An 18,841-nucleotide genomic window follows, 5' to 3' on the forward strand; every position below is an offset into this window, starting at 1 on the left:
GGTCCATACAACAGCTCCAATATACGGCGGTCCTGAGGGGTCGAATGTACCGCAGTTTAAGAAAACATGAATAAAAAGCACAAAAAACACAACAAAAGTGTTATTGGGAGACGATAATGTGACGGAACAGCTGCGGAAGTGACCAATAGAAACCAAAGCATGCCAAGGACCGCCCTGAGCCATGCTTAAAAGAAGGTTCTGAGGGAGGAAAGATGTTGTTTTAATCAAAATGGTAGTATGTTTTAATGTTAACAACCCAGAAATGTGAATACACTGAGCTGTAAAGAAGACACTCCCAAGTAAGGCTACGTCCACACTAGCGTTTTCAGTCGTTTTCACAGAATTGTGCGTCCACATTGAAACGGATGAAAACGCTTACGTTCCAGTCCTGCGCATGCGCAAAACCGAGTGGGAATTAAAGAATTTGAAGAAAAGCCATCTGGAGCACGTACAGACTGATATTCATCTTTTTTAGGGCTGTCAAAATTGAGAGCAATCAAAACAACCGCTGTATAATGCCCTCCGCCATCTTTGTTTAATTGGTCACATGACTGCGTCACATGACTAAAATACGTCATGGTTTTAGAAAGTCTGCGTTTTCGTGTGTCCACACTGCAACGGGACAGCTGCGTTCTGTAATGCATGCGTTTTCGAGAGCGTTTCCAAAACGCTGCGTTTTTTCTTGAGGAAAGCGCCGTCTCAGTGTGGACGGGAGGCCAAAGCGGAGAGAAAACGTGTGGAAGTAGCCTCAGTCCATAAACTGTGATCACTGTTTCACGCCTGTTTACTCTGGTCACCAAAATATGAAAATGATTATAATTACAAGTGATTATCCTGAGCCCTCATTAGCTGGAGTGGTTTCTGTGAACCACATCCTATTAAACTCATTCAGCTGAAATTAAAGACAGTCCCACAGGAAGTTTCGACTTCAGAGACAAACAGGCCAAATAAGCAACAAACCGCACCGTGATCATTTGGATACCGCCCGCTTATTAGGTGGGGAAATAAGCATCGAGCGCGGGGCTGCGCTTCCTTCTCTGTTTGTTTTCACCGAAAGCAGGTGAGAAGGAGAATAATACCGTGGGAGATGGACAGAAAGCGATAAATAGGAGGCAGTTATTTAAAGGGTGTGATGTGGTGGTAGGTGGATCTTGTGGAGATCCGTCACCTTGTGGTTATTCAACATCCAAACGAGCTGATTCTCAGGGAGCAGCGGTGACACGCAGAAGGAGCCAGTGTCATCTTCCTGTGGGAGGCGAGGACGACAGAAAAAAGAGGGAGAAAGCCGAGATGGGAGGTGGCGAGGCACGTGGCCTGTTACCATAGCAATGAGTCTCATGTCAACCTGCAGAACATAAATGGATTTTTTATTTCTTTCGTTTCGACGTGAAACTCCCCTCTGCTTTCTTCTCCTTTCACTTACCCGACTTTGCGACCCTCCACCTCTCACCCACTTTGGAAAGGTGGAATTATTCTGCCAAATAACGCAGCAGCGCTCTGAGATCTGCTGTTTACTGTATCCCGACAGTGAGATAACGCTTAGTCATAACGCTCATTTATATTCATGCTGCTGTAACTTATGCTCAGAGACACAAAGCAGGATCCGTTTGGAGAGGCTCGTTTTTGGTGCTGTGTGAAACGTGCTGACACGATGTCCGTTGCGTAACGCGCCTTGATGTGTCTGACACACACGCGCGCGCGCGCGCGGCTGTGATTTATGGCGGTGAAAAATTGATGCTGATGTTTAGTAGATGAAAGAGTTCCGCAGGTGTGGAGGAACAGAGGGTGAGAGGGACAGACACGCTGTGGAAAACAAAAAGCAGAAACAGCCTCGTATTCTTCAGTAATGTCAGCTTCTGTTACTGTGCTGAATGCTGTTTATCAGGAGATGTGCAGCACGCCGAGCTTCTTCCTGATTTAACACATACAGAGCAAAATAATTCCTATTTATAAATGTGACGTTTAACTAAAACTAGCGCGTGTTGCTGCTGTTTCTACACATGGAAACAACAAGAACGAGGTGACAGGCTGGAAAAAGCGCAGGGATACAGTCCGTGTTTAATTAAACAAGCGTCCGGTTTTATTTTTAGCGCATATGAGTTCAGGATGTTTGTAATGCTTGGCCTCACATTCCAAGGGTCATGGGACAGTCATGGATTTGTTACATCACACTGACCCTCCTGGAAACCATTAGCTGGCTTTAACAACGCTATTGATCAGCAGCATGAAATCTAATAATGTTCTCTGAGGCAATCACATCAGCTGGGTCTGTATAACAAAGTCTGGGTAGATCACGTGTTCTCCGTGGGTCCGTGTGGTTTCTCTCCAGGTAGCCAGGCTTCCCCCCAAATGTAAAGGCATGTGTGTCTGGTTAATTCCTAATCGGTTGTGGTTAATGATGATAAAGTGCTAAAATGTGACTTGTAGTCTAAGACTCAGTTACACCCGTTGGTGATCATCTGGCAACCACCTGTCACAAATAACAAGCATGTGATGAGATGAGAGATGAGATGAGATAGCCTTTATTTGTCAGTTGCAGGTCTTTTGCCCACAACCGAGATGACAGACCTTGCCGACCGTACATACAATACACAAACATCACATTGGGGAGACAGGTCAGGCTAGGTAGCGAGGAAAAAAACATCGAAATGTGTAACACAAAAGGATAATACAGGAATGCACAGATATCAACACACCATAGCACAATAAACACAGACAAGCAACATGGGAAAGAGTTCCAGTGTGTACATCTGATCTGGGACCGCTGCAATCTTTTGACTGCGCCTCCAACTGACCCGATGTCCACATCAGAGGGGAGGTAAGCGTTGGAGGTGGCGTTGGATCCGGGGGTAGGGAGGGTGATGCGTCGGTGAGTGCTTATCAGTATCAGTATATGTATGTGTGTGCGTGTCCAGAGTTCAGCTGAGACAGCGTCCTTCGCCCTGCCAGGCTAAGTAAACAGTCTTCCAGCCAACCCAGGTGGCCTTGCATGGAATGGGAAGGAACAGACTAAACACATGTATTTGTCATCCAGGGGGAATTGGGAAGAACTGGGAATTTTAGAAGTTATCCTTTTTAGAAAGTGTGTGTCTCTTCATGAAAAATGTTAAATAGGCAGTATGTTGAGTTTGTACTTCCTTAGTCAAGGTAATAAGAGCATCCTGCCCACAGCACAGCAGAAACACACTGCTGTGGGGGCTGAAGGTGTTTAATGTGGAACAGCACAGCAGAGATGCTGAGATAATGGATGGTAACGAATTTTTAAAGGCGGCTGTCGTGGAGAAGCCATGCAGGGGACTCAGATGCTGTGACAGAGGCAGGAGGCAGACAGGGAACACTGAGAGAAGTTGGGAAGCAGCTGGGAGTTGAGTGAGATCCAGCTGTTAGCTGTGGTGGCTCAGCATTCAGCATTTTGAGTTGGCAGCCAGCCCCACAGCAGTGTGGTCACTAAGCAGCAGCCTCCAACAACCACCTCCCAGCTGCTCAGGCAACACCTTTTTCCTTGGATACCAGAGGTTGCCATGGGGTCACCGACTGTTTGACTGTGTGTGTGACTGAGTGGTCAGTAAGGCTATAAAAGCAAGTATATTACAGCAGGTATATTTGGGTTTTAGCTGATTAGTGCGGTTTTGAGGGATTCGGTAAAATATTCCCTGAAACAGTCAGTTACAGTCACTTTTATACAGGACGCCCTCAGGGGCGTATACACATGATGTTGTTGTTTTTAATCATCCTCGGCAAAATATCCTTTACAGACGACGACTGAAGTCTGGAAAACATCAAAAATGAAATAGTTTCCATCTTTTAATGCTTTGCCGGTCACTGGCTCTGCTCAAGACTCAGGGCAACAATGGAAACAATAATCATAACTCTCTAAGTGGAGAAATAACAAACAGGGCTGCAAAGGTAACATGAAACAAGCCTTTATTGCGCTGCTAAAAGTCCAAAAAGAACAGGAGAAACCAACACACTAGGAGCTGAGAGGGCAGAAACACAGAAAGGACAAAGGCAGTGATTACAGATGGGAAACAGGACGGAGAGGAGCACAGGTAATAAAGACAATCGAGGATCAGGGCAAGACAAGGACGAGGAGTAAAACTGACATGGACACGACAGAAAACTAAGCTACAGAGTAAAACAACCAGAGGAGACCAACGCTAACCTGAATGCTAACACTCAAGAGGATGAACCGAACAAGAAAGTAAAAGCGACCAACATTTAATCCACGGGTCCTTTCGCTGCCACTAAGCTCAGCTGACTGACTCAGCCTCGCAGACTCTTTCACTTCTCTGCCTCCAAAAGCTCGCAGGTCAGATTCAGTGGTTTGTGCCCTGAGATGCTGAATGTCATCGCACTTTCCTTTTAGTGGGCTTGTCAAAGTAACGCCTACAAGGCGCCAGGATCCAAGGTGGCTCTTTACTGACACGATCAGTTTGTTTCCTTCGCCTGTCACTTGTTTTAATGTTGCTGCTGATCAGCGTAGAATCAATATCTGAATAAAGGGCCTTTATGTCAGTTTACATGTTAAATGCCACACCAGTAAGCTTCTAAAATATAATATAATTATAAGAATTATATAGATATACAGTAGAAGGGGTTGGACATATTGGACTGTAAACGTTGCATTATAGAAACTAACCTTTGTTATTTAAATACATAGAATTGAAAAAGATCAAACTTTCCAGTAAAATTGGATTTTTCATAAATCTGTGCAATTTCCACAGTGCACAGTGTAGCTGAGCTCTGGAGAATAGTGCCTGTAGCCCAACTCTGCAAGTGAAAACTGCAGGTGGGAGAAGGAAAGGTACTTTGTTCAGTCAAGGATGGACCTGCTGCTTAATGCACACAAATAATCAGCCAATCACATGGCAGCGACTCAAAGCTTGCAGACATGGTATAGACGACCTGCTGAAGTCACCATGCGCCATGTCAGAAAAGCTTCAATCATCTCAAACTGGATTCTTGAACATTACAATGTTCACTCCACTCAAATGACCTCCACAGTCACCAGATTTCAGTCCAACAGAGCCGCTGGTGGAGTGGGAGATTTGGCTGATGCTATCATATCCATGAATCCATGAATCCATGAATCCATGCCCAAAAGAATTAAGTCAGTTCTGCAGGCAAAAGGGGTCCAACCCAGTATCAGAAGGTGAAAGTGACCGGTGATCATCAAACAATATTCCTTTTATAAATTCAAACAGCTGATTGAGCTTATTTCCATTAGTATCACCGTATTCGAGGCCCAGCAGCCTTCCAGGTCTAACTTGTTAGCTAGCTCCACATCCCTCGCTCATCCTTTGAATGGATAACAAAAAGACGAGATCACCGGCTGAGGCACCAAACGTGGAATGACTGTAACTCTGTGAGAACGTGCTCATATAGCTGTGAAAGTTACGGCTGATGCAATATTATATAATCATCTATGTGTGTTCTTATCTGATGCAATCTGTATGAAATGTTGCAAATACGCTTTATTTGGATGACAATTCCAGTTTTCAGGGTTGATGCACACCAGTTTATGTGTGTGTGTGCGTGTGTGCGTGTGTGTGCGTGCGTGTGTGTGTGCGTGTGTGTGTGAGGAGAAGGCTAGGTTTCACAGTAATAAACACTTCATAGATTCTTGCGATTTGCTTTGCTGCATTGCAGCAGTGGTTCCCTCATGGACCACTCTCCGAATAGGAGGGAGAGTTGAAAAAAGAAAACTCCACAGCAGTCTAAATCTCAATTCCAGTCCTGGACTTAAAGCGTGACACACTGCTTTATAACTTGCTCTGTTGATCTCATTGTGAAGAAACGTTGAGAAGATCCAGGACTTGTTTTGTTTGTTTCTTGCTCCCACTCTTTTAACTCTGATGTCCTCTGTCGAATCCATAATACTTTGAAATTCCTCCAATCTCTATCATTTCATTCGGAACACTAATGGCATTATTTTCCCAGGCATTTCATTTTCTCTGACCAGATCAAACCTATTTATTAGCCTCTGTGCCAACACAGACATCAGTTCCAAAAACATCAATATCATACTGTGAGAGGTGTTGCCTGCCTCTTGATGCTTCGGACAGATTTGCCAATCTTCTGTTTTTCTCTGTGGTAAATCAGCTAATCTCTACAGAGATGTGAAAGACAGCTGAGTGAAGAGGTGCGATGCTGGCTCACAGTATTGACAAACAGTCCAGCAGAGGTAAAACCTTTTTGCACAGCAGTGCAGTCGTAATGATGGGGCACTTTGCAGGAGGCTGTGTTGATGGCAAAGAGAGAGGGAGGGGTGAAAAATAAAGCAGAGCTCTTTATTCTATTTTTAAGGCCAGTGGACAAAATGATTCCCTGTTTTAATGAATAGCTGTGTACATGTGCAGACTGGGTTGGATTAACATGATTTTTTTATATATATATATTTCTGCTTCCAAGGAGCCAGATCTTCTTGGAATTTTGTTAAAGTGGTCTTCCGGAATACGTCTTGTGACTTGGTTGCTTCTTCAAGCATTTTCAGTCCGGTCCTTGTACCCGACCATTTCCAAAGGAATGTTTTTTATTTGTTAGGTGACTTATCACAGAGCCACCTCCACGGTCCTCAGCGGTCCATCTGCATCTAAAGGTCAAAGGTCACTCTTTTGAGGATGCCAATGTTCACATTTTGGGCAGAGAAGACAGATGGTTTGAAAGAGGAGTAAAAGATTCCCACTGTGAGCAACCATCTTTGAACAGAGGCGGGGCTTACGACACCAACTGTCTGCCATCTATAATCCAGTTCTGAGATCGTTCCCAGACGCCTTAACGCCCACTCACATCCTGGGCCATCTGACCTCAGGAAATCACATGATAGGGTGGGGCCAGGTTTCACAATGAGCTCACCTTGGCTGATTGTGACCTACACCCGTTTTCATACCTTGGCTCGTGTGATTAGGTAGAGGATCATTAGGGCGTCCTTTCACCCCTCTCGGGGGGAGGGGGGGGACACTCCCATAGGGTTTAAATCTGGGACTCTCCACCATTTGACCCTAGAACTGAAGAAGTTTCTCGGATGAGAGGTGAAACGTCTTCAAGCAACTTAAGAAGTCCAGACGCTTTTCTTTCCAAGCTCCTTAGACTACGATGACCTGGATGACTGAGAACCTCCACAGACACCTTATATATATTGTATTTGTCATGGCTGTGTGCAGGCAGGCAGGGAGGAAGGACCCAAAATGCAGGACTCGGAGGCAGATGTAAACTCAAAACACGCAGCTTTATTGCTGGGTGGAAAAAGGCACATAAACTTAACTAAACAGAGAATACAGAAATAAACTAAGCAGACAGGCAGGCTAGCAGACGGAACACACAGTTAACTTGAGGGTAGGAGATGTTAACGACGCGACAGTGAGCACAGGAAAACACAGGGCTTAAATACACAGAGGGAGTCATCAAGGAATTAGAGACAGAAGGAGAACTTGGGAGGAACAAGACCTAACGAGACAGGGAGAGCAAAGCTGGAACACACATCAGACAGGAACATGAACCTTCAAAGTAAAACAGGAAACAGAACACACTAAACTAAGACACGGACTAGACAGAGAGAGGCAGACTTGGCGCTGAACTAAACCGGCAATAATAACAAAATACAACCCGAACCTTAGTCATAATGCAGAAACATACCAGAATAACTGAAACACAGATCCATAATAAAAATCAACAAAGCACCAGAGAAAACATAAAGAACAATCATTCAAAACCAAAACATAAGGAACTCAAATGCTGGGTTGATCCGACCCAGGACCGTGACAGTATTTCTGTGTTTGCACATGTTTCAATAAACCGCTGCACCTGTTTCCCATTTTTGAGACTTCTCCACAGTATTCTTGTTAGCATGGTAGCATCACTGCTAGTTAATTTCTCTTCAGCTCCAGCTCCGTACTTTAATCACAGACCTCCTAGTTGCTTGTGACCCAAAAATAGTTAATTCACCTACAATTCTGTACTTTACACTGTACCAACCCATTCGATTCAGTATTTCTTCATGTTGAACCAAAGCAGGGATCAGTTTGTACCTTTGTACACATCGAAAGAGGATGATACAAACGCAGGAGCAGAAAAAAGCGTCTAAACTGGGCACAAAACCACTCTACACTTTCTGAATGAGCCATCGTGATGCAGCACAGCGCCCTGTCATTAAGTTGGAGGCTGCCAGTTAGAGCAGCCTAGACCCTTTGGGGGTATTGTGAAATAGCCTAGCTATATAGCAGGGGAGTATTTCCCAGTGGCCTTGCCCAAGAGTTGAAGAGTTTGACCCTCAAATAAAAGGCTAAATCAGTTTCTGCAGAAGCCAGTGATAACACTTCAGATATAATTCTGAAGTACAAATGTCAAATTATCCACTCTGCATAGATTTATCCTTGGAGGCCCATGAAAATATCTCACTGGCATCATCAGAGCGCCTCGACTGACACAGCAGCAATGTTCCCGTTCTTCCATCAGTCATTTCCACCTCTCCGTACCGCCTCATCTGTCTCCATGCGCTGCCAACAATCACCTGACAGTTTACTCTGAAACATTGCAGCGTCCTGTACATTCATCGAGCAGCAAGCAGCAGAGTCCAGCGGTGTTTGGTCATGGCTGCTGTGCAACAGCGCCCTGGAGATCAATGATCAGTGTAGTGAAGCAGTGAACCAGGGGGGTTTGTGTGGAATGAGAATTAGCCTGCGGGATCAATGCACTATAAACAGTTTCACTGCCAACACCCGCAGCTGAAATAAATACACCTTATTAAGTATCGAAGAAGAAGGCTGAGTCCGAGACTGCACACAGTATGTTACAGTAAAACAAAGCAACAGATACAGTATCAAAGATCAGAGCTGTGCCGCTGCGTTTCTTAATTGCATTCACCTCAGCACCTCTGCATAAGCGCTGGTATTACTGAAAACAGGAGGCAACTATTCTTTAACGTGACTCAGACGGCGACAATGATGTCAGTGAGAAGTGTCGTCAACTTCTGCTGTTAACGAGCGGCGTGTCCTGTCAGTCATCTTCTGGAGACATTATAAAACACTTCTGCAGTCAGTCGCCCCATTTAGACTCGGACATTCAGACTTTTTGATGCGTGTCCCTTCAGGTTTAGAGTTTCTTACACTTGTGTTTTTCGTACATACGCCATAATTTTGGGGGCTTTTGCTCTGTTTACTGACAGAAACATTTTGGCTCTAACTGCATTTTCACAGCATTTTGTGTTGTCAATAGACGAAGAGGACAGCTGTTTTTAATGACATAACGATGGCTTCTTTGTGTAGCAGTAACCAAGTATAAACTGCACCAGGGTTTACAGGTTAACATGCTTATGTGGATTTTGGCTTTGCACTAAACCACCAAGCCACTAAACCATTTGATCATATCATTTAAGCTCCGATTAAACGCACACCCCCAGTGTGCCTGCATGACCACAGCATCAAACATGGGTCACACAGAGTGGACTGTGTAGGTTGTAAGCATTCCCATCAACCATCCATCCATCTATTTTCTTCCGCTTATCCAGTGTTGCCATGGCAGCAGGCTAACAAAGGTTTTCCATTCGTCATTTTCCCTTGTAACATTTTCCACTTCACCTCTTCAGTGAGTTTTACCAAAAGGATTCCTCCCAGTTGGATATACGCAAAAAAAAAATCTCCAATGTCTTGCTCCGCTTTCCCATCATTCTCCTTCAAACCACTGAGAGCAGTCCACCATACCCAGGAAACCATGGCCTCAGCCTTGGACGTGCTGATTCGCACCACAGCCACCGACCAGCCAGCTCCGAACTGAAACATCAGAAACCCTTTATTATCCAGCTCTTGATATCTTGTGCACGAATATCATAAAGAGAACCGGAGATGAGGGACGCCCTTGGAAAAGTCCAACACCCCCTTCGAAGATGTTTTTGCTTGACTTTGTGCAAAGGATGTAGATACAGCTCACGCTTTGGTTATACAAGGAGCTGATGGCTCATTATGATCGCTCTGCGGTAGCTGGGTGTAAGACTTCTCCAACACCTCAAAACACATGTAAGTGGGATGGTCCAACACGTATGACCTACTCCAGGAGTCCTGTAAGAGTAAAGCGGAGTAAAGATTCAGATCTGGTCCACTGGTTAGACTAGGTTAAAAGATAAGATGTATCACGCCACAACCAGTAAAACTAGGTTAAAGTGCAACAACCAAATTCCACATTTGTTTCATGTTCGGATGTTTTTTGAGCATTACCAGAAAATCGTGGACATTTTTCTAATTTATAAAACCGAAACTTGAAGACTGATTTACAAACAATCGGTCACAAAATACAAACGGCTGCTTCTGTTTCTCAGACAAACCCACCACACGCGGGCCACACAAAGCACAAATGAAGTAATCTGCTCAGTGTCATCAAATCATTTTTAGAAATGAAAAACAGACGTTAAATGAAAACAATAATAATAAAGGCTGCTTGTGTGACCTACTTCTATATAAACACACATTAATTAATGCTCATATATTTAGAATTTACATGAGTTACTGTAATTTCCACACAGGCTGTGGCCTCTGTGATGGTCACAGTCTGGTCACAACCACAGAGTGCCGACATCATTCACCCGAAATGAGGTGTGTGCCTGGCATATTTATGAGGCCGGTGCAAAGCCATCTCAAAGAGCATCCACTTGGAAAAATAATGCTTCACAGTGTCTGAAGAGAAAAATCATAAATCTGATTAAAAGCTGAGAAGAAAATGACGTCTTCTGTCTTTGCTCGCACCCCTAAGCTCCCGCCTAGCAGCATCCCCTCACTGCTGAACCGAGCAACAGAACCACAATAAACAGATTAACTGTCATTTGACCGCTAAAGTGAAAAGGCAGCTGTGAAATAGTCGATAATAATGTTTTGGAAATGTTCATTGCATGCAGTGTGTCAGATCCAAAAAGCTGGCACAACAGCTTTAAAAAAACGTGCTGAACATGGAAACTTTATCTTGCAGTTTACGCAGAAGATGCAAAGCTAAATTAGAAAAAATTCTATCACTTCTATGGCGGTCAGTCTACAGGAAACACGCCGACTCTGCAGGATGTGCCCTGACTTTACTTCTGGCTTCCCTTTTAATTTCACTTAACATTAGCAGCTTATTAAAGTAGTTGATGCTTTTAAACAGATTAACAGCACAAACTGCAGTCATCTAAGATGAGGGAACAAATTCTCCTGCTCGTCCCCTGCAGATTAATGCCCTCTCCCATCATGCCTGTGGGGTTAGCTAAGAAGCTGACAGCGATTAGTCACTGGGTGCGGTGAATTTATGACAGCCCCTCATTTTTGTGTCAGCTCAGTGACTGTGCTTTAGCACCAACACACACTCTGAATATTTTCTTATTCAATCAGCCCAATGAGAACATGTTATGAAATCTGTGTTGATTTCGCAGACCTTGTATGCCAGTCAGAGGCACGATTTCCTTCTTGCGCTCTCAGTTCTTGGTGTATAAGCGTGTGAATACTTTCATTTTTGCATATCTGAATAGCAATGCATGAAATTTAGCTTGAAACCTAAACACTGGAGACAGCTGGGATACAAAAGGCCAGTGTTCACAGTGTGGGTGGACTAAAATGGTACTGCAGTATGTACGTAATGAAGTACCATAATGGAATTATGAGAGATTTTGGCACTTGTTAATTCAGGCCATTACTAAATGGCCCCACCTACGTTCTTTTCGCTGATAGGCCCTGGCCCTAATTCAGCCACCACACACTCATCTGGACTTTGCCTCACTAAAATAACCATCCGCCTCATCACTCAGCAGCAGGTTTTACCAATGCCCACAACAGCACTTGCAGTTATGGACCCTAATGATGATTTACTGTATGGCTGTCCAAAACTCTGTGAAATGATTCATAATTCTGCCTTTTTTAAAAACACCTCTGAGGTGCAGTCTATGACCTACCAGCAGTTACAGCTGAGCTGTAAGTAAATCTGAAGAAGAAGCTGGAAAAGTGAAGACGGTTCCATTGGGTTTAAAAGCAGTGAAATCTACGAATAATAAATAAAGAAATGCAAGATTGGAAGGTTCGCTGTAATAGATCTTCCTAAGCTGCCTCGGATGATACTTGTCAGTGGTTTAATATGCATGTAATGATATCTCATTATTAAATCCTTCGAACAAGTATATGAAGCTGACAGCTAGGTATCCAGAACCCTCAGTGGGCTCCAGGACTCAGGGGGCTCATCCTAGACCCTTGGCCCCACAAGCTCAGCCTGAGCGGGCACGTGGGTCCACCCTCCTGTGGGAGTCCAGTGCTTTGACATTCGTGCAGCAGTCAAAAGTTGAAGGCTTTGGCAGTCTGATGCCCAGCTGACCCAACTGGCTTTATGGAACGTCATTAGAAAATGCTCTCACCTAGTGGGGAAGGAGACACTAGCTAATATAGCCAAGCTATAGTGCTAGATTGTATGATGCAGCACAGACTCCTGGGAATGTCTGCTATTAGACCATTATTAAAAATGCAATTTTCATCCTGAATGAGGAAAACTGGATGGGTTTTATCCTCTAAAGTGCCAGCGAGAAGGCAAAGAGCATTGAGAGTTATACCATCCAGTTTACATGTGTTGTGTGGACTTGGAGAAGGCAGTCAGCTGCATCCTTTGAGATGTCCTGTGGGGGATATTTTAGGAGGAGAGAATATTGGACCTGTTTATCATTTTTTAGAGACAGAATTATCATTTCTGTTAGGATACAACCTTCTTCCCTCAGTTACCCTCCAAGATCAGCAGCTGTCTTTTCTTGACAGGTGTCTCCTACAACCTGGCCGTGGATTGGGATTGATGGATGGATCTTTATCCCACACAGGTTATCCACTGTGATTATCACAGTGACTACAGCTCATAAAAGTGTGCCCCTAAAGGATTTTTGGAACAAGCTGACAGCACTGTCCCTGTGCTAGCGCAGAGTTTCACACCTTCATTGCAAATCTATGTCAAGCAGCAGTGACAGAGGTGGGAAGCTCCCAGAAAGCTTTGAGAAAACTTTTCTCTTTACCACAAAACAATGTAGCCTTTCATAATTTCATTAGGATTTAAAATGAAACTCGGTTAACCTGAACAATCCCAAAACATTAAGGTTTCCACCAGATGAGCTTGGTTTAACTATCACAGCATGGAAGATGGAACCAACACAATACAAACCCCAAACCTTTGTTCTCAGAACCGCCACCACTTTCTACCAAAAGCTTTCTTTACCAAAACATTCGACTTAGACTTTACAGCTGTGAGCAGTTGGAGAACACAGCAGAAAGTAAAAGCCAGAGGAAGTACAGTGGCATTTTGAATGTATCCAAAACATTCAAAGAGCCACGTTGTTGACCATGCTGTTTGCAAACTTTGAATAAAACGTCAGGACAGCTGCCCCATTTGGCAACTCATCCCTCCTCCACCACGGGTCGAGCTGATCTGCGCTCTGCGGTGAGTCAGCGACTAACCTGTTTATTCGACCAACGCTGCTGTTTGTCGCACTCAGACGAGTCTCCCGTCCGGTCAACGCCAATTTAATTAGAGCTTTTCAGAGGCAGCGAAACAATAACGCAGCGCCGTGTCATAACAGCAGACTGTGAAATCCTCTTATTGTCCTTTCTCTCGGCCTGCTACCCTTCATCCCGTTCCACACCAAAACACAGATTACAGTCCTGAGAGGCCTGTGTGAAAACAGTTTTCACCAATATTGCACGTTCACTTTTGATTTAACAGCTTTGAGCTTATGAAACATCCACTGAACACTGTTTGTGTCCCGGTCCACTCCACTCCCAGGTGATATCCCATCAGGTTACAAATGAAAAGCAGCACACACTTTTAATAAAAGTAACCATTGCATTAAATTTCTAGAATCAAAATCACTTTCATGCTACTACAGTCCAGCAGTGAATTGCAGTAGAGTGTATTACTGGTTAGTGCAAGCGTGTGAATGAGTATGGATACAGACTACACGTGTTAACTTTAGAAACATACAGGCTGTGATAAAGGCTACGTCCACACTAACACATCGTTTTCTCTCCGTTTTGGCCTCCCGTCCACACTGAGACGGCGTTTTCGCTGATGGAAAACGGAGCGTTTTGAAAACACTCTCGAAAACGCATACATTTGGAAACAGTGTTTTTGCGTCGCAGTGTGGACAGGGAAATCGCAGACTTTATTAAAAGATGACGCATGTTAGTCATATGATGCAGTCATGTGACCAATTAAACTAAGCTAGTGGAGGGCAGGAGTTGTTTTGTTTGACAGCCCTATTAAAGTCTGTACATGCTCCAGATAACTTTTCTTCAACTTCTTTAATTCTCACTCGCTTTTGCAACTTTGTACTTTTGTGTTACTTCTCATCTCTCTCACATTTTCTTTTTGTTTAATTTTGCTTGCAAATGTCCTGGCCCAAAGAAAAAGTCGAAATTGAAAGCCGCGTAATAACTGCTCTTGCTAGCTGTTGAAATACTGAACACATATCAGCTGATTCCTCATTAATTATCGCCTAAATTTCCAGTAATAAGCTTTCTAAGTATAGACCTTGGTGGTTCTTCCTACACAGTGGAGTCACGTAGATGATTCAAAGGGCATATAGCGAGGGGGAAACGCGTCTCCTCCGCATCTTCAAGGTCTCTCTATGTATATAATAACATTACTTGGACCCTCACGCTGGGATAATGCCCGTCCTCCATTCTGCCAATGAAAATAAACAAATGTGTGCGTGTCTAATCCCTTTCATTTTAGTGGTGGGGACAAAATTAAAAAACACAGGAATGTAAATCCCTGCCAGGTTTCACTTCTTGTATTGTTTTACATCTCGGATCCTCGGGTTGCTAGGAGCTCATAATTTGTGCTAAGTGAATTATACAATGAAGCTTTTGTGATATGGGGGAGGAGTAATTTTGTAAGAACCTAAAAAGAAAAGTGATAAATTCTGGCTTCACTGGAGCCTTTGAAGTCTTTTTACTGTTTCTAAAGCTGGGATGTTTCTTTCATGCTACATGGAGAAGAAGCAGATACACATTTAAAGAAACCTTGTATCACATCCAACATAAAAGGAAAAAGAAAATTAACTCTGCTGTTTGAGTTATTTTATTCAGGAGAAGAAATCCAACTTTGAAAAATTCTAATAATGTCTCATTCTGAAACTTCTTCCCACTTGAGTTGTTTCTGAGTCTGTTCATTATTCCCAGTTAGTATTACTGGATAGCTAGAACACTGATAGAGGTGATAGTGTTACGTAATTACACATCTTTATCATTGTGCAAAGCATTGCACTAATCATGACAGTGTTTTTAATCTAAAACGTTAGTCATTTAGGTCATTTTAGTCAGATGAAATAACAGCTGTGGTTAGCAGATCTGTAGGGATGTAGTCAACCCAAGACCTCGAGGAAGCTTCGGATTCCTCCACATTTTGCCGTCCATGACAAACGGCAGCCTTAAATACTCTCAGCTATTAAAGGACTAAACCATTATTTACTCACAGGTGAGTTTACTAAATTCTAAAACGCACACTTTAATAAATAAACATATACATTTTTACTTATTGATGCATGCTCAATCATCCAGGTAAGTAAATTCCAAAAAGTTGATTCTGTTCATCACAGCATTGTAAGATGGTGAAAGATGTACCCTTAGGCCCCCTCCTCGATTCAGAGATGGTCTTTCCCTTTTCACGTAAATGGCCTCCTTGACTCCGCGCTCAAACCAGCGTTCCTCCCTGTCCAGGATGTGTACATCCTCATCATTGAAAGAGTGTCCACTGGCCTGTAGGTGTAAATAGACTGCAGAGTCCTGGCCTGATGAGGTTGCTCTTCTGTGTTGTGCCATCCTCTTGTTTGGATTCCCTGATGTATAAATCCTGGCAATTTTCCTGGCTTTAACCAGCGTAGACTATGTTACTCTGTTTGTGCCGGGGGACCGGATTCTTGGGGTGAACCAATTTTTTTGCACAGCATGTTTTGGGGTTTGAAAGCCCAAAGCACTGATCGTCAGTGGTGCTAGTTTCAGCAGAATCAACTTTTTGGGATATACATTTGACCGTTTTCTAATAATTGTTAAATATGTTATATTTTAATCTTACACCTTAGCACCATCATGTACAAAGAAATGCATGTTGAGAAATTCCCCACACTCCCTTAACCCATGGCCTATCCTGGGACCTTTAAACGGTCTCCCGACCATCAGAGAAGCATTTCCCCAAACACCCTGAGAGGACACAGAAAACATGTGAGTAATCCCATTTCAACAAGCAACTTCTTTACACCAACGCACTTATCTCAAGACTTTACACACAAACATTTGTCTTGTTTTTACTAACCAGTAGACCTTATTTGCTCCCAGTAACAATTCTTTCCTCCTCCAGGGCACCCACCACACTTCCTAATGAGGAGTAGCTGTGCAGGTCCTGGAACAAAAGGCTACCTGCTAATTATTATTAATTAGATCATTCATAAATAAAATACCCAATACATATTCAATAAATAATTAAACTTCTTGTATGCAAATGGTTATCGATGTGCAAATGTTTGCTGAAAGTGCTGTACCAGTTACCACAATGAAAATACGTATGTAAGGGAGACCTCTTCATTACAGAGCTACTGACTGGGGATATTTACAGGTAGTGGGAAAAAACACTGAAGTATTCCATATAGTCCATGTAGCCTGCTTAGAATAGGTGGAAGACAAATGGATGGGTTGGTTGATTAGCCAACCATAATTGTACTTGGTTGTCAAACTAACAATTGAGTGTGGAGGCATTTTATATTATTTGGACAAAAGTACCACGCCACAAATAAATTACAACTACAGGACCTGGATGGCCATGGAAATCCATGCTACTTAACTTGGTTAAGTTTTTATACTTATGTTAATGCCAGAGGAGCTCAGGTAGCTAGGAGAGAGAACTTCACAAACTGATTTATTGCAACAGCATCATCCTATTACAGTATCATGCACAGACCCTGTGAGCTCTTTGGAACAACCCGTTCTTCTACAGCTGTTTGTAAAGGCAGAAATAGGATTTTATGCACATGTGGCAATGAGACTGAAAATACCTGCATTCAAAGTTTACATGTGGCTCGTTAACATCTCCATATGGTCTTAATCTGTGTGGACTGCTCTCTGCCTGCTAGGCTTTATTCGTTTAAATGAATTCTAAATATACATAAAAAGCTAGTATTTGAATCACATTAAGTCCATTTACCCTCATTGTTTTTATTTTAATCCATGTCCTCATTACCATGTGATTAGCAATTATGAAAAAAATGTAATTCTAAATCAGATTCTTTTAAACAAGCAGCAAATGCAAAATCTAATATTAAACTGTTTTCGCAGAAACTCTGACACAGCCAGCAGATATAGCACCACTGCTGCGTATTTCAGCAGTTTACAGGACATTTAAAATCAAGTCCTTGTGCAATTTTACAAAAACGTACAAAAAATATATAGCAGGCAAAAGTCGTTGTAGACTTTGTATCTCAATCCCTCCCCACAAGAACGACACAGAAACATTTGTAAAGACCTGAGAACAGAGACACAGTTACAGGAACCATTGGTGGCCACAGGTAACGAGCTAAGGCTGACCAGTATTCTTAGTGGATACCATTATGCATCACAAGTGCATCACTTTGCCAAATTTGTTTTACAAGTCATCGCAGCAGGTCGCTCAGACAACTTCCTGTCAAAGTGCCCAATCTGCAAAAAGAGTTCATGAGATCTACATAGTGAAAACTGTTAAAGATTTTGTGCACTTCTGTTTCTATGTAAAAAACAAACAGACTAGAATATAGACGTTTAAAGGTTGAAAAGACTTTCTCACAGAAACGATGTGCAGCACAGGGTTAAACAGCGTTAAATACTGAGTCAACTTAAAGGTACCGAGTCCTGGTAATGTGAAAAGTTGCTCTGCAATAAAAATTATTCTGAGCAATGATGCTGTCTCAGCATAATAATTTTATGTCCACATAAGGTAACATATATTAAAATGCTGAAACTCAAATGTTGTTGATTTCATCCAAAACCCGCTGTGACACACCTACAGGGGGCTTTCTGCATCCTGTAGGCTTTGTAGTCTTTTTCTGTCAGTTCACTGTGTCTGCTAACACATTTACCTACAGTAAGACGGTCAAACAGAATTCCTCATAACAGCAAGTATAGTTCATCAACTGGAAAACTGTCTGTAATGAACTTCTTATCCTCATTATGTGCAAAAAGGGCTCATCATTCCTTTATTCAGAAATGTGACAATTATGTAACAGTGCCTAGGTAACACACTCGACTGCACGTCTAGTTAAGTGTTACTAAAACGTGATGATTACAGGCTGGTGTGTAATCAATAAGAAATGATTAAAGATGGAATAGCAGCAGTTGGAGATGGTAATATGGTATCATTAAACACAAGGATGGAACATTAAGCTATTAGAATAATAGCTATTGATATATGAATAATGTATTAAGAAGTTAGGAGTTTGTAGGAGTCATAAAAAAATCTGTCATTAAAAAGAAACTGAGCTGAAAATGTCTCAGAGAGGGAAAATATCCACATGAAGACAGGAGCGGCAACAAATCAGCAAACTGGGCAAACACCGCTCAGACACAACTAGCACTGACAAAATCATTACCAACAAACCAAAAAAGAGAGAAATCTAATTCTACACCCACAGCCTTCACAGACTGGGCCTGATTAAAAAGGCAGATTGAATGTTTAGTGTCTGAATCCAATTATTTTTGGAAAGTCATACCGTGGCATTGTTTCTCTTTTATTTGTACTTGCCTGTCTGCCAGCTGAGGCACCTTGCTCATTGAGACAAAGAAAAGTTCCACCGTTTCAATTCTGAGATGTAATGAAAACACTAAATAAAAAATCTTGT

The sequence above is a fragment of the Oreochromis aureus genome, linkage group 15 (genome assembly GCF_013358895.1).
Source record: "Oreochromis aureus strain Israel breed Guangdong linkage group 15, ZZ_aureus, whole genome shotgun sequence".
In the NCBI taxonomy this organism is placed as follows: Eukaryota; Metazoa; Chordata; class Actinopteri; order Cichliformes; family Cichlidae; genus Oreochromis; species Oreochromis aureus.